We start from the raw sequence: 14,312 nt of genomic DNA, 5'->3' as shown, positions 1-14,312 counted from the left end.
CTTCAGCTCAGGGGTGAACCATCTGGGGAAAAGGCCACGGCGGGTTGATGGTTTGCACGAGGGGGTGAGCCGCATCAGAGATGCGTTGAGCCATGAATCAAAGGCCTCAGGGGTTAGTTGATTGTTGAGATGGCAGGTAGGTGGTGGAGACTGGAGGAGTGCCTCGGCTAGGTCCGGGGTGATTATTAGTTTCTTCAAGCATTTGCGTTTGTTTGGAGGTTCAGATACGAGTACGGAAAGGGGTTCGGGTGAGTGGATGGCGAACGAGAGAATGAAGTGATCGGACCAGATGATAGGGGTGGGCGGCATTAGATGAGTCAGGGTGTTGGAGCTAAAGATGGCACCAAGAGTGTGTCCTTCATAGTGAGTCGGGCCGTTTATGTGGGGTTGGGGATTAATTGCATCTAAACCATCAACCAGGGAGTATGTCATAGGGTTGGTGGGAATGTCGAGCCATATGTTGAAGTCTCCAAGAAGGGTGAGGTTGGGATGGTTTAGTTGGAGGGTGGCAATAGAATCGCAAAGGTTGTTTGCAAAGTGTCTATCGTAGCCAGGGGGCCTGTAGATTATTAGGAAGCTGTGTGAGAGCGACGGGGAGAGGGATAGTTTAACGAGGAGAGATTCGCAGGATGGAATGGAGGGTTGGTTGTCGATGATTGAGGCGCGGAAGAGAGATTTGAAGACGAATGCTATCCCCCCTCCCCTGGACTGCCGGTTCAGTGGGATGAGGGAATAGTCAGGGGAAAAGGCTTCATTAGCGATTGGGCCGAAGTCGTCAGAGAACCAGGTTTCAGTGATGAAAACTAGGTCTGGTTTGACTGAGGCGAGGAGGTCAAAGATGCAATGTCTGTTTTTTGCCACAGATCGGGCGTTAAATAGGATGCAGTTCACATCGGCAGCCAAGGATGGTCTCGGTGCTGGAGCGGGATGGGGCGGTGGCGGAGAGGGTGGAGGGAGGGGGGTAGGGTGGGTGATGATAGATGGGAATAGTGGGCGAGCAGAGAGATTGGCAGGCTTCGGGTGGGGTTGGGAGGCTGCGTGTGATAGGATGATCGGGTTTGGGTTGGGGGATTTGAAGGAGGGGTGTTGGCGGTTAGGAGTTTCAGTTGCAGGTGATGTGAAATCGAGGGAGAGGGGTTTCAGGCAGGGAGAAGCCACGGGGGAAGGAGGAGATTGATGGGTCGAGACAAGGGAGGCGAGGAGTGCTGAGAGATTGAAGGGGACCAGGAACGTTTCCTCTGTAGTTTCTTTGCTGCGACTGGTGTGTGAGAGAGAGTAGGGAGGTTGGAGGGGGAGAGGGATGCAGCTTCGGTTCTTGCTAGGGCTAGGCGTGCAGTTTTTAGGGAGGGGAAAGGGTGTGGTCAGGGGGGAGGGTGGCAGGGGTATGAGGGGAGGGTGGGAGGTGGGAGATTGCAGGGTGGGGTGTGCCAGGAATGATAGTGAGGGGAGCGGGTATGGGTAATGCTGGTGGGTCGGGGTGGGGTTCAGGGGATGAGTGGTCTTAGGGTGAGTGGCTCGCCATCGTGCCCCCCTGGCTTGGTGTTTGGAGAGGGGAATGGCAGGGAGTGCGAAGGAGGGTGGGGAGTTTTGGGAGGGTGGGCGGGAGGGAAGGCAGATCGGAGAGTGGGGGTGGTCCACGGGGTTCGTTTCTGACTGACTCTGGAAGAGTGGGTGCACTCATGATTGGTGCGAGCTTTTAGGTTGATTTAGGAGGGCTTTCTGATTGTAGTTCTAAGATCGGTGGTGACACGCTTTTAGGCACACCTCAAAGTTCAATTGCTCGAAGATGATACTAGACTATTGGTGCTTTTCTAGATAGAATTGTAGACAGAGGTTATTTTAGTTTATTGGGTAGACTTCTAAGTTCACCTGTACACAGAGAAGATATTCGGTCAGCCTCTAGATTCAAGTTGCTTAGAGAGGGTATTAGATTATTAGACACAGTTTTAGATTCTATATTACACAGCTATACTGTTAGTTATACTATTGGGATTGAATAGGCCACGGTAGTGGTGGACTTCTTTCAATTCACCTTTATACAAGGAGGGTATTAGGCATGGATCTAAATCAACTTTGGAGTTAGATTATTAGTCACCGTTTTAGATTCTACATTACATAGCTATGCTGTTAGTTATTTCTAAATCAGAGTTTCACAGAGAGGTTGTTGAGCACAGATTTAGATTCTATATTACACAACTATGTTGTTAGTTATACTAATAGGATTGAATAGGGCACGGTAGTGGTGGACTTCTTTCAATTCACCTTTATGCAGGGAGGGTATTAGGCATGGATATAAATCAATTTTGTAGATTATTAGTCACTGATTCAGGTTCTATATTTCACAGCTATTCTGTTAGTTATTTCTAAATCTGAGTTTCACAGAGAGGTTGTTGAGCACACTTCTAAATTCAACTATCACCGATAGTCAGTTGGGTCCACTTATAAATGTATAGACAGGCTATTGGGCACACTTCTAAATGTAACTTTCACAGAGAGGCTTTTGGGCACACTTCTAAATTCAGATAGGCTATTGGGCGTATTTCTAATGCAACTTTCCACAGACAGGCTGTTGGGCACACTTCTAAATTCACAATTAGCCTATTGGATACACTTTTACTTTTTACAGATAGACACTTGGGCACACTTCTAAATGCACAGAGAGGCTATTGGGAACACTTCTAAAAGCACTTTTAAATTCAACTTTTCATAGAGAGGCAATTGGGCACACTTCTAAGTTCACAGCGAGGCTATTGGGAAGACTTCTAAATGCACTTCTAAATTCAACTTTTCACAGAGGCTATTGGGCACACTTCTAAATGTAACTTTCACAGAGAGGCTATTGGGCACACTTCTAAGTTCACAGCAAGGCTGTTGAGAAGACTTCGAAATGCACTTCTAAATTCAACTTTTCACAGAGAGGCAATTGGGCACACTTCTAAATTTACAGAGAGGCTATTGGGCACACTTCTAGATTCAGCGAGGCAGTTGGGCACACTTCTAAATGCACTTCTAAATTCAACTTTTCACAGAGAGGCAAGTTGGGCACACATCTAAATGGACTTCTTGCGTTCTGTTCACTTCTAAATGCGACTTCTAAATGCACTTCTAAATTCAACTTTCACAGAGAGGCAAGATGGGCACACATCTAAATGGACTTCTCGCGTTCTGTTCACTTCTAAATGCAACTTCTAAATGCACTTCTAAATTCAACTTTCACATACAGGCTATTGGGCACACTTCTTAATGAACTTCTTAATGCAACTTTCCACAGACAGGCTGTTGGGCACACTTCTAAATTCACAATTAGCCTATTGGGTACACTTCTACTTTTGACTTTCCAGATAGGGTCTATTGGGCACACTTCTAAATGCAACTTCTAAATGCACTTCTTAATTCAACTTTCCACAGGGAGGCTATTGGGCACAATTCCAATGCAACTTCTAAATGCACTTCTTAATTCAACTTTTTACAGGTAGGCACTTGGGTACACTTCTAAATGCACAGAGAGGCTATTGGGCACACTTCTAGATTTAGCGAGGCAATTGGACACACTTCTAAAAGCACTTTTAAATTCAACTTTTCATAGAGAGGCAATTGGGCACACTTCTAGGTTCACAGCGAGGCTATTGGGAAGACTTCTAAGTGCACTTCTAAATTCAACTTTTCACAGAGAGGCAATTGGGCCCACTTCTAAATTTACAGAGAGGCTATTGGGCACACTTCTAGATTCAGCGAGGCTGTTGGGCACACTTCTAAATGCACTTCTTAATTCAACTTTTCACAGAGAGGCAAGTTGGGCACACTTCTAAATGAACTTCTTAATTCAACTTTTCACAGAGAGGCAAGTTGGGCACACATCTAAATGGACTTCTCGCGTTCTGTTCACTTCTAAATGCAACTTCTAAATGCACTTCTAAATTCAAATTTCACATAGAGGCTATTGGGCACACTTGTAAATGAACGTCTTAATTCAATTTTTTACAGAGAGGCAAGTTGGACACACATCTAAATGGACTTCTCGCGTTCTGTTCACTTCTGAATGCAACTTCTAAATGCACTTCTAAATTCAACTTTCACATAGAGGCTATTGGGCACACTTCTAAATGAACTTCTTAATTCAACTTTTCACAGAGAGGCAAATTGGGCACACTTCTAAATGAACTTCTTAATTCAACTTTTCACAGAGAGGCAAATTGGGCACACTTCTAAATGAACTTCTTAATTCAACTTTTCACAGAGAGGCAAATTGGGCACACTTCTAAATGAATTTCTTAATTCAACTTTTCACAGAGAGGCAAATTGGGCACACTTCTAATGAACTGGGTGCAATTTGAATTCAACTTTCTCAGAGAGGCTATTGGTCACAGCTTATAAGTGCACTTGGGAGCCACTTCTAAATACAGTTGGGTACACTTCTGAATGCAATTGGGTTCACATTTCTCAGACAGGCTATTGGTCACAACTTCTAAATGCAATTGTGTATACGTCTGAATTCAGCTTCTAAAGCACTTCAAAATCAACTTTTCGCGGAGAGGTACACTTCTAGATTCGCTTTCAAAGAGAGGCTATTAGAGATTCCATCAAGTGTGGCATATGCTAACATTCACACTTCTGCCCAGAGGTGGCGCAGGCTAATTTGTGTGGTTCTCTCGGGCTACTGTACTAGTTATCATTAGACTGCAGGCTATTGAAAGGTAGGTTAGAGTGGCAGGGGCTTTCAGGAGCAGAGTAATTGCTCTACGCCCCGCCCAAGCCAGCACTTACAGTTTTGTCGGTGTCTGGTGGCTTTCTTGGCTTCCTCTGCGGACACCTGCTGACACTGCCTGGAGCCGCCTCTGTTGGAGCCGCCCTTGGCCTTGGGGCCCTTAGCCGCTGGGGGCTGCCGGGCAGAGGGCTGCCCTGGGAGGAGCAGTCATGAAGGGCAGGATGGGCGGGAGGGGAAGGGACCAAGAAGGGGTGGGGGGCTGGAGGGCTCGAGGGGACTGGAGGAGGGAGTTGGGTGGGAAGGATGGAAAAGGCACGTGGATCAAGGGCTTTAGGCCCACGGTGTGCACACAGAGCACCAAACCCACACAATCGTGGGCGTACACTCACCGGCAAGCTTCTCTCAGGCAAACAGGACGCAAGGGCTACGGGCGGGTTGCTAGACCCGGAAGATTGCAAGGGATGGCCCAATCAGAGCACGGGGCGGGCTGGGATGCGGGAGGGCTCGAGGGGACTGGAGAAGGGAGTCGGGTGGGAAGGATGGAAAAGGCACGGGGATCAAGGGGCTTTAGGCCCACGGTGTGCACACAGAGCATCAAACCCACACAATCCTGGGCGTACACTCACCGGCAAGCTTCTCTCAGACAAACAGGACGCAAGGGCTACGGGCGGGTTGCTAGACCCGGAAGATTGCAAGGGATGGCCCAATCAGAGCACGGGGCGGGCTGGGAGGCGGGAGGGCTCGAGGGGACTGGAGGAGGGAGTCGGGTGAGAAGGATGGAAAAGGCACGGGGATCAAGGGGCTTTAGGCCCACGGTGTGCACACAGAGCACCAAACCCACACAATCCTGGGCGTACACTCACCGGCAAGCTTCTCTCAGGCAAACAGGACGCAAGGGCTACGGGCGGGTTGCTAGACCCGGAAGATTGCAAGGGATGGCCCAATCAGAGCTCGGGGCGGGCTGGGTGGCGGGCTGGGAGGCGGGAGGGTTCGAGGGGACTGGAGGAGGGAGTCGGGTGGGAAGGATGGAAAAGGCACATGGATCAAGGGGCTTTAGGCCCACGGTGTGCACACAGAGCACCAAACCCACACAAACCTGGGCGTACACTCACCGGCAAGCTTCTCTCAGGCAAACAGGATGCAAGGGCTGCGGGCGGGTTGCTAGACCCGGAAGATTGCAAGGGATGGCCCAATCAGAGCACGGGGCGGGCTGGGAGGCGGGCTGGGAGGCGAGAGGGCTCGAGGGGACTGGAGGAGGGAGTCGGGTGGGAAGGATGGAAAAGGCACGGGGATCAAGGGGCTTTAGGCCCATGGTGTGCACACAGAGCACCAAACCCACACAATCCTGGGCGTACACTCACCGGCAAGCTTCTCTCAGGCAAACAGGACGCAAGGGCTACGGGCGGGTTGCTAGACCCGGAAGATTGCAAGGGATGGCCCAATCAGAGCACGGGGCAGGCTGGCAGGCGGGCTGGGAGGCGGGAGGGCTCGAGGGGACTGGAGGAGGGAGTCGGTGGGAAGGATGGAAAAGGCACGGGGATCAAGGGGCTTTAGGCCTACGGTGTGCACACAGAGCATCAAACCCACACAATCCTGGGCGTACACTCACCGGCAAGCTTCTATCAGAAAAAATGGACGCAAGCTGGTGTGCTGGTCAAGTGGTGCTCTAATGCCATTTTCTGAAGGTTATGAAGCAGTGAGGTTCCCTCTTGCGCTGGTGCCATCCCTCCTGCTCCTATACAGATTACCAATGTCCCTTCGTATAGTTCCTTCCTCTTCTATGTGTGGAAGAGTGTGCGTTCTAAGAATCTCGTTAATCTCCTTTTGGTGGCTTTCCTTACTTCTTTCTTCAACATATTGTCTCTCTCTGCCCCTATCTTTCCATTTCTGCATCTCTTCTTTTCGCCCTTCTCCTTTCTTCTTCTCGTCTCTCCTCCCTTTCTCTTTCTGCCTCTCGTTTCTTTTCTCTCTCCCTTTCTTCTTCACCCTTTCTTTCTTTTCTTGAGAATCATCAATGCCCTTTCTGTCTAATTTAAGCATTATTTGTCACCCTGTCCATTCATTTGATACAATCACTGTCTCATTCCTGTTGGGTAATTATTTTAAGTCATTTCTAGTTCACTGCACATCTCACTCAGTGCAGGGTGCCCTTGAACCTGTCCATAGGCCAGGCATTTAATTCATGGATGTGGCCTAAATGAGTTCCCACTGATGTGAGTTTATGTTATTCTTGTTCCTCAGGGGTCCCCCTAAAAATCTTTTTCTTGGTCCTGAGGAAGGCAGAACACCTTGGACATCACCGCCGAAAGGTAGCAGCCCTGTGTGCACAGTGTCGACATGCAGATAAATGATGTCTCAATTTCGAACATTAAGAATTTGAGCTCTATGTAGACCCCTGAGCCCAAGCATTGTCCTTAGGGCAGGTTTTTCTAAGGACATAACCTAGCAACAAGCTAGACAGAGAGGTACCCTGATATCAATGTAAGTTTAGTTGAGGTTCAGGTTTCCTTGAAAGTGAGTGCTATGTTTTCCCATTATTCCTAATTGTGTTCATGTTAATAATTGTTTTACACTGTATGTTAAGGTGTAGCTGAATGGAAATGTCTTCAGTCATCATTGTGAATTTTGTGTATATTATTCCTTGACGTTTGTTTTCTATTTCTTTTTCTTTTTCTTTTTCAAAAAAGGTGCATGTATTTTCAGTAATGAACAAGTTTGTGCCTGAATAGATGCATAATACATTTTGATATATGCATACAATGAAACATGCATTGACCATGATTTATCTGATTAGGACTGTTTGTGGTTAGAGACATACAATTGATAGGGGTTGATCTCAGAATACGCCGATAATTCTCACACTATTGAAATAAAAAAAAAATGTTTTGGTTACATTATTTTCTTGTCAGGACAACTTTTTGTGTTAAAATGTACGAAGATCCCCCGGTCCCATTCAGAGTAGGGGTTGGTCCTCATGTACAAATCATTCCTGTTGCTCTACATGTCTCTTTCTCTCTGAACCTCTTCCTCTGCTTCTGCGAGCTTTGCTTGTAAGCTTTAAAGCTTCGGCGCTCATCATATTCTACGTGTGCAGACATTTGTCATTGGTTGCTTGTTTTCTCTCTATTTAAAAAGTCTTCACTATTGTACGTGGGGCGCATATGTGGGGTTAGTGTACCCTGCCGGTGCTTTTAATGCATATAACCCTTGTTCGGCTGAGGACGGATCATTGCACTGAGGAGGGGAGGAGGAGCGGTGGGCATCATAAACCCTTCGTCATGCTGGTTAAGCATTCATTCCTTCATAATAGGCTCTGCCTCCTGCTCTCAAACATGTTCCATAGTTCCAATATGTTCAATTTATTTTGTAATTGTTTTCCCTTATAAATGGCATGCAAATAGATACATAGTTGTTGCAGTACTGTCCACGAATGAGTGCCCTCCTGTTGCCAGGATATAAACATTTTGCCTGACGTGTATTTCACCCACTCTGCGTTATATTTTGGAATTTTGTCCTTATATCGGGTCAAGGATTTGCACATGTGAATTATCAGAGTGTGTCCCATGATGATAGCACAAAAACGTAACCTACCCATGATCGATAAACACAATCGTGCTTCTCGCTCACCTTTCCCTCCTTCACTCACCCCTCTCCAACAATATCACCCCAAAAATCAACATGTTTGTGTCTCTCTTCAAGACCACGCTTTCTGCATCACTCAATCCCTTAGAGTGGCACCACAAACACCACTCGCTCTGAGCAGTCCCACCTCGTTGCACCCACACCAGACCACTCTCCTCCATCCACACCACCACTTTAATTCCTCCACAAAATGTACAGAAAAACACTTCTGTAAGCCTAAAAACGACCTCACAACATAAGGTTGGTGCCAGCAATTATTACACAAATAAATACACTACTGCTGTCTTCCCAACTCCTGGTGAGGTAAACCTCTCTTTTTATTACTGACTGGTAATGAGGCTTGCCACGTGATCTTTTCCAACCCTTGTCGGAAGATAACTTTCTCAATCTTTTACTTTTACACAACCTCACAATATACAAAAAGGCCTCTCTTAATTTTGCCACACCTATGTCATACTTACATTTCTTTCACAGACTTGCATGCTGTTGGAATATTCTCTGTGTCGTCAGGCTGGGAATCCTCAGGAACATTAAGCAGTGTCATAGTAAACCAAAGAAACTGCATTAATGTTAGTATTCTCTTAGTGGTGTTTTGAGGCTTTACTCTTCAGCTAATAGGCAGTGCCTCCCTTTGCTCCAGACCTGGAGGTCATCTTCGGATTCTTCACCACATGCTTAAAGTTGGGAGACCGCTCCAAAGTTCTCACTTTAAAGATGAGTGATGAATCTTCATCGCTCATTTTTACTTTCACATCATTTGAAAGCTACAGATAAATACTTTACTATTGTGTGGTGAAAGGTTCCTGCAGTGATTTGGTGATACCCTAAAAGAGACATAACTTCATCTGTGTTGCTCCAGGATTGAGCCCATGGATGGAATGGATTGTCCTTCACCATTACTGATTCAAAGACCAAAAAGAGCCTTTTCAAAAAGTATTCCACCTCTAAACTTAAAAACATCTATGTGGAGGATAGACATCAGGATATTGTCTACTGCATGTACCTGCAGTATTGTATCAGGAATTCATAAGCTGAATTCCTGATACATTTGGCAGTTCCTCTCCAATAAGACTCTTACACAGGCACAGTAGACTTTTTGCGTGGCTTGACTTGATGACGGCACTGTGGTACTCGGGCTCTACTTCAGTGAGGAGCTGTGCTTCACTGTGTCCCGAGCGAGTCTGGGCAGACTCCCTTACTTGTAGCGAGCGAGAGGAGAGTTCCTGTGGGAAAAGGGTGAAGAAAGGTTATTCCACCTATGCTCTGACTGGCCCTGGTAAGTGTGTCCTGACTAACAAAGCATCGTCATCACACAAACTATCCTCCTCATTGACAAAATCCTCAACTATGACACTGTATAGAAAGTCCTCGACCACGGGCATGTCCTAGAATCAAAAGCATTGACAAGTCTGTCGACGGCTAAGACACCTTGATCGATAAAGCTCAAACCGCCAGTGACTCCCCCCCTCGTCGATGACCATAAGTGTGAAACCTTCTGAACAGCCTCCATCGATAACCTTGTCCACGACCCCTGCATCAAAATATTTGGTGACTGTCCCGTCGACTACCTTTTCAACAGCCATTACTGTCAGGACCACCACACTGAGTTTGTTGTGGCTGCAATGGCTCCTCTTAAGCAGCGCCATTCCATTACGTCTCAGATTGTTGCTATTTTACAGGTCTAGTCTTCCACCAAGATGGCGCCCGCCTCCAAGCGTGTCACGTATTCCATTCATGAAAACTGACGCAGACGAAAACAGGCTTGCGTCTCAAAGCAGGTAACTCTCCCTGTATTGACGCTTCCTTGTGAAAGTTCCTTTCTTACTGCTTCCCATTTGATTCTGCCTCGCTTTCCTATCCTTTCGTTCCTTGTCTTTGGGACCCCTTTATTCCATCCGACCCTGTTCCTTCTACTCTCTGTGCTGTTTAGCCCGCTCCGTTTTCCTTCGGCTGCTCTTCTAGCAGGTCACGTTTTGCTCCAGCAATTTCATCAGCTGTTGTCCTGGCGATCATCCGATTCTTCTGACATCCATATGCAGCACCTCTGGAAAATGCAACTTATTTTTCCTGGACTTATTCTGAGGTTTTTTTCAGGCAATTGCCTTTTTCCCTCTTAGACTCTGCGTCTGGGTCCCTCGTCTGCCTTTCAATTTCAGTCCTGGAATCAGTTGAGCGATACAGAGCGCTCAGTGCCTTATCCAGTCTCATTCCCACAGTCAAGTCTGGTGAGCAAGATATTTGTCTATTGTCTGACAATTACCAATTCCAATCCTGGATGACATCTGGGAAAACATGCTTGTTCCCTTGAACAATCCTTTCAAATCTCGGTCGAAGAAAGGACCAATTTGATGCCCCCAAATGCCTGCCTACTCAACCTAGCCCTGATTCCATTGTCTTTGCAGCAGCCAGAAAGAGATTGGCTAACCCCTTTCACCATGTGCAGTCCCTCCCAGCAAGGAAGGCAGGCAGCTTGATGCTTTCTGCAAGAGAATCCTTTCCACTGCGGTAACCATGATCAAGGCTGCCAACTTGCGGGGGTGCTGTTGCATGGCAGAATGGAGTAGACGGCCATTTGCCTTGCTCCGCTCCTGCAGGCCATTGGTGGGGCCATACCAAGCCCCCACACAGCAATTCACTGCGGCTTGTAGTGGGGAGAGGCGTTGGGAACAGCTGGGGCAGTGACTGATCCCCAGTAGAGCGCCAAAACCACAGTGCCAGCGAGAAATCCCTGTCGCATTGACAGTTGCAGCGACTGGGGAAATGGCGGTGGGGTTTGGCCCGAGACTCGGAGTGGTCCCCACCACCCTGAGGTGAGAGTGAAGAGTGCCTCATAAGCGGGCCGCCCGCTAACAAATAAGGACCGGGTGGGACAACACTGTGCAGCGAGTCCTGGGAGCAGGCAACAGAGGAGACCTGCTCTGGGCTGCCAGGAAGGCTGGAAACACAGCGGCCGCCCGGCCGGCAAATAAGGAAGTCGGCCCAGGCCTGCCAGCGGAATTATCCAGCAGCGGGGTAGATGGGGAGAGCCCTGTGAAACAGCAGTGCCGGGAGGTGCTGGAGGGCCCCACCCCATCTTGACGGGCCCGGACACAGCGGCTTTCTAACCAGCATTGCAAGCACACTAGTGAAGCGGGGAGGGGGAGGAGACAGAGAAGGATCCTCCATAGAATTATACCTGAACGGATGGCTGAAGCAATGGATGGAACCGTACCGGCTATCACACTTCTTCTTGTGGAGCGGGCCTACCGGACCCAAAGCAGAGGGGGACCGCCCGGCGCACAACCCAGACAAGTAATAAGGCTCCTTAATCACAAGGGACGTGGGTGCCATTCTCCCGGCCGGTCGGAAGATTGGCACCATAAGCAGCTCAGGAGGCTCCAGATGGTGGAACGGGAGGAAGAGGCGACTGTGGGCGTGGCAGCCCATATGGGACACCCCACTGAGGAGAGTTGGAGGGCCATGCTTAAGAGCACCCTTTGGGGGTCATTACAACCCAGGCGCTAATTGCACCAACTTTACCACCATGGTGTAAACTACGTTTACTTGCATGCTGTTTACACCATGGTGGATGGCGGATTTACCGCCCCATTCCAAGGTGAGTGGGGCGGTAAATCCCCATTTCCCATTTTCCCTTCCCCATTCCCATTTTTGCCCCATAGGGCATAATGGGAGTGGGGAAGGCGCTAATTACGCCACCGTAAATTACGGTGGCGTAATTAGCATCATGGCAGGTTAGCGCCATGGATTTTAACGGCTGCTAAAAGCAGCCGTTAAAATCAGAATAGGCGTTAAGGGTTAACGACGGCGTTAACCCTTAACGCCTGGGTCGTAATGAGGCCCTTTGACTCTGTACGCTGGCGAGGGATGAGGCTAAGGCGGCCATCTAGGATAGGAAATCCAGAATATACGAGAGAGGCGACAAATGTGGAAGACTGTTAGCCTGGCTGGAGAAGAAAACCGATGGGTCCAAGAAATCCGTGATGAGGCGGGGAACACTATAACACAGGCGGCGGACATAGCCAAGGCTTTTGCAAGGTACCAGACATTGCATGGGGAATGGGGAGGGAAAGGGGAGGAAGAGACGGTGGCCTATCTAGAGGCCATTAACTTGCCCTCGGAGGGGGACACAGAGAAGCCGGCCTTAGAAGTAGAACCTACTGAGGAGGAAATCCAGCTCACAATTGGGCAGGTTCAAGCGGGAAAGACGGCTTTCCTGTAGAATATTGGAAGGCGGCGAGTCAAAAAGTGAGGGAGGCCATCAAAGGGATGTTCCAGGATAGCCGGGAGGCTGGACAGCTGCCAGAGGATCTGCCCCTTGCCACAATAGTGGTACTTCATAAGAACGGGAAGCCCCCAGAGAGTTGTGGGGCATATACACCCATCTCTCTACTTAATGGAGAATCTAAAATCCTGGCTAAGGTACTGGCCAATAGGCACCTGGGGGTATTGAGCAAGCTGATCCGAAAAGACCAGTGTGCCTTTCTACCGGGAAGGGCCACACAGATGAAACTCTGTAGGGCACAGAACGCTTTGGGGATGGTGGACATGTTGGAGGAGCCCCACGCCGTGAAGGCTTTATTTTCAGAAAAGGCCTTTGACTCCGTTTGGTGGGGTTTCTTGTGTGCAGTGTTTAATAAAATGGGCTGCAGCCTGAACTGGGTGAAACTGCTGTACGCAGGACCCACGGCTAGACTCCGAGCTAACGGGGTGCTGTCCTTGGAATTCCCGTAACAAAGGGGCACTAGGCTGGGGTCCCTGCTTTCTCACCTACTGTTCCTAATGGCAGTAGAGCCACTGGTGGCCAAGATCCAGGGAGACCCCCGAATCAGGGAATTCTGATGGTCGGCAGAGAGGGAGGATCGGATCTCCCTCTACACCGATGACATTCTAATCTACTTGGGCGAACCCATGGCCTCTGGCCCAGTGGCAATGGAACTGATACAGGAATTCAGGGATTTCAGTGGCCTGTGGGTCAACTGAGATAAATCGGAACTGCTGCCGGTGAGGGGCGGGGGAGGCAGTGCCACAAGACTGTCCCCTACCGGTGGCACAGAGGACGATTAAATACTTGGGGATCCATATAGGCCTGGATGATCGCATCTTCCTCCGGAACCACCTAGACCTGGTGCTGGAGAGAGGCGGATGTCCATCATTGGAACACCCTTCCAGTGTCGATGCTGGGACGCGCACATTTATTTAAGATGCTGACCCTCCTGAGGATGTGATATATCCTTCAGAATACGCCTGTGAAGATCCCAGCCAAGACATGATTCATTTAAAGCCCCCCACCCCTATCCTCTGGTCAGATCACTTTATTCTCTCGTTCACCATGCACTCACCCGACCCCCTTCCCGTACTTGAATATGAACCTCCGAATCTATGCAAATGCTGGAAAAAAATAATAATCATCCCGGACCTAGCCGTCGCACTCCTCCAGTCTCCACCACCTACCTGCCAACTCAACAAACAACTAACACCTGATGCCTTTGACTCATGGCTCAACTCATCTCTGATGCGGCTTACACCCCCTTGCAAACCATCAACCCGCCGTGGCCTCTTCCCCAGATGGTGCACTCGCGAGTTGAAGATCACTAAACAACTATTTAAATGCCTAGAATGCAAATGGCAGAAAGACAAAACCCAGGAGAATAGGGTGACCTTGGCCCGACACCTTTATCAGTACAAGGCAGAATTCCGGAAAGCAAAAAAAGGCCACTACAACTCCCGAATCCTAAACTGCAAAAACCCAAGCAAAGAACTCCACAAAATCATCTCCGAATTCACCCATCCGGCTTGCAACATGACCGTCCCGACTCCCTCACAACCACTGTGCGACTCACTCTCCGTCCACTTTTTCACCACGGCTCTCGAAAGAACAAATACTTTAGCCACCAAACTAGCTCTCTTACATCCTCCAAGCAAATCTCCCCCAATACCGGCCGCCCCACCAGCTGCGACCACTACG

Source organism: Ambystoma mexicanum, chromosome 2p (genome assembly GCF_040938575.1).
Source record: "Ambystoma mexicanum isolate Mex_15411 chromosome 2p, UKY_AmexF1_1, whole genome shotgun sequence".
In the NCBI taxonomy this organism is placed as follows: domain Eukaryota; kingdom Metazoa; phylum Chordata; class Amphibia; order Caudata; family Ambystomatidae; genus Ambystoma; species Ambystoma mexicanum.
The sequence above is the reverse complement of the archived record's forward strand: the minus strand, read 5'-3'. Positions refer to the sequence as shown.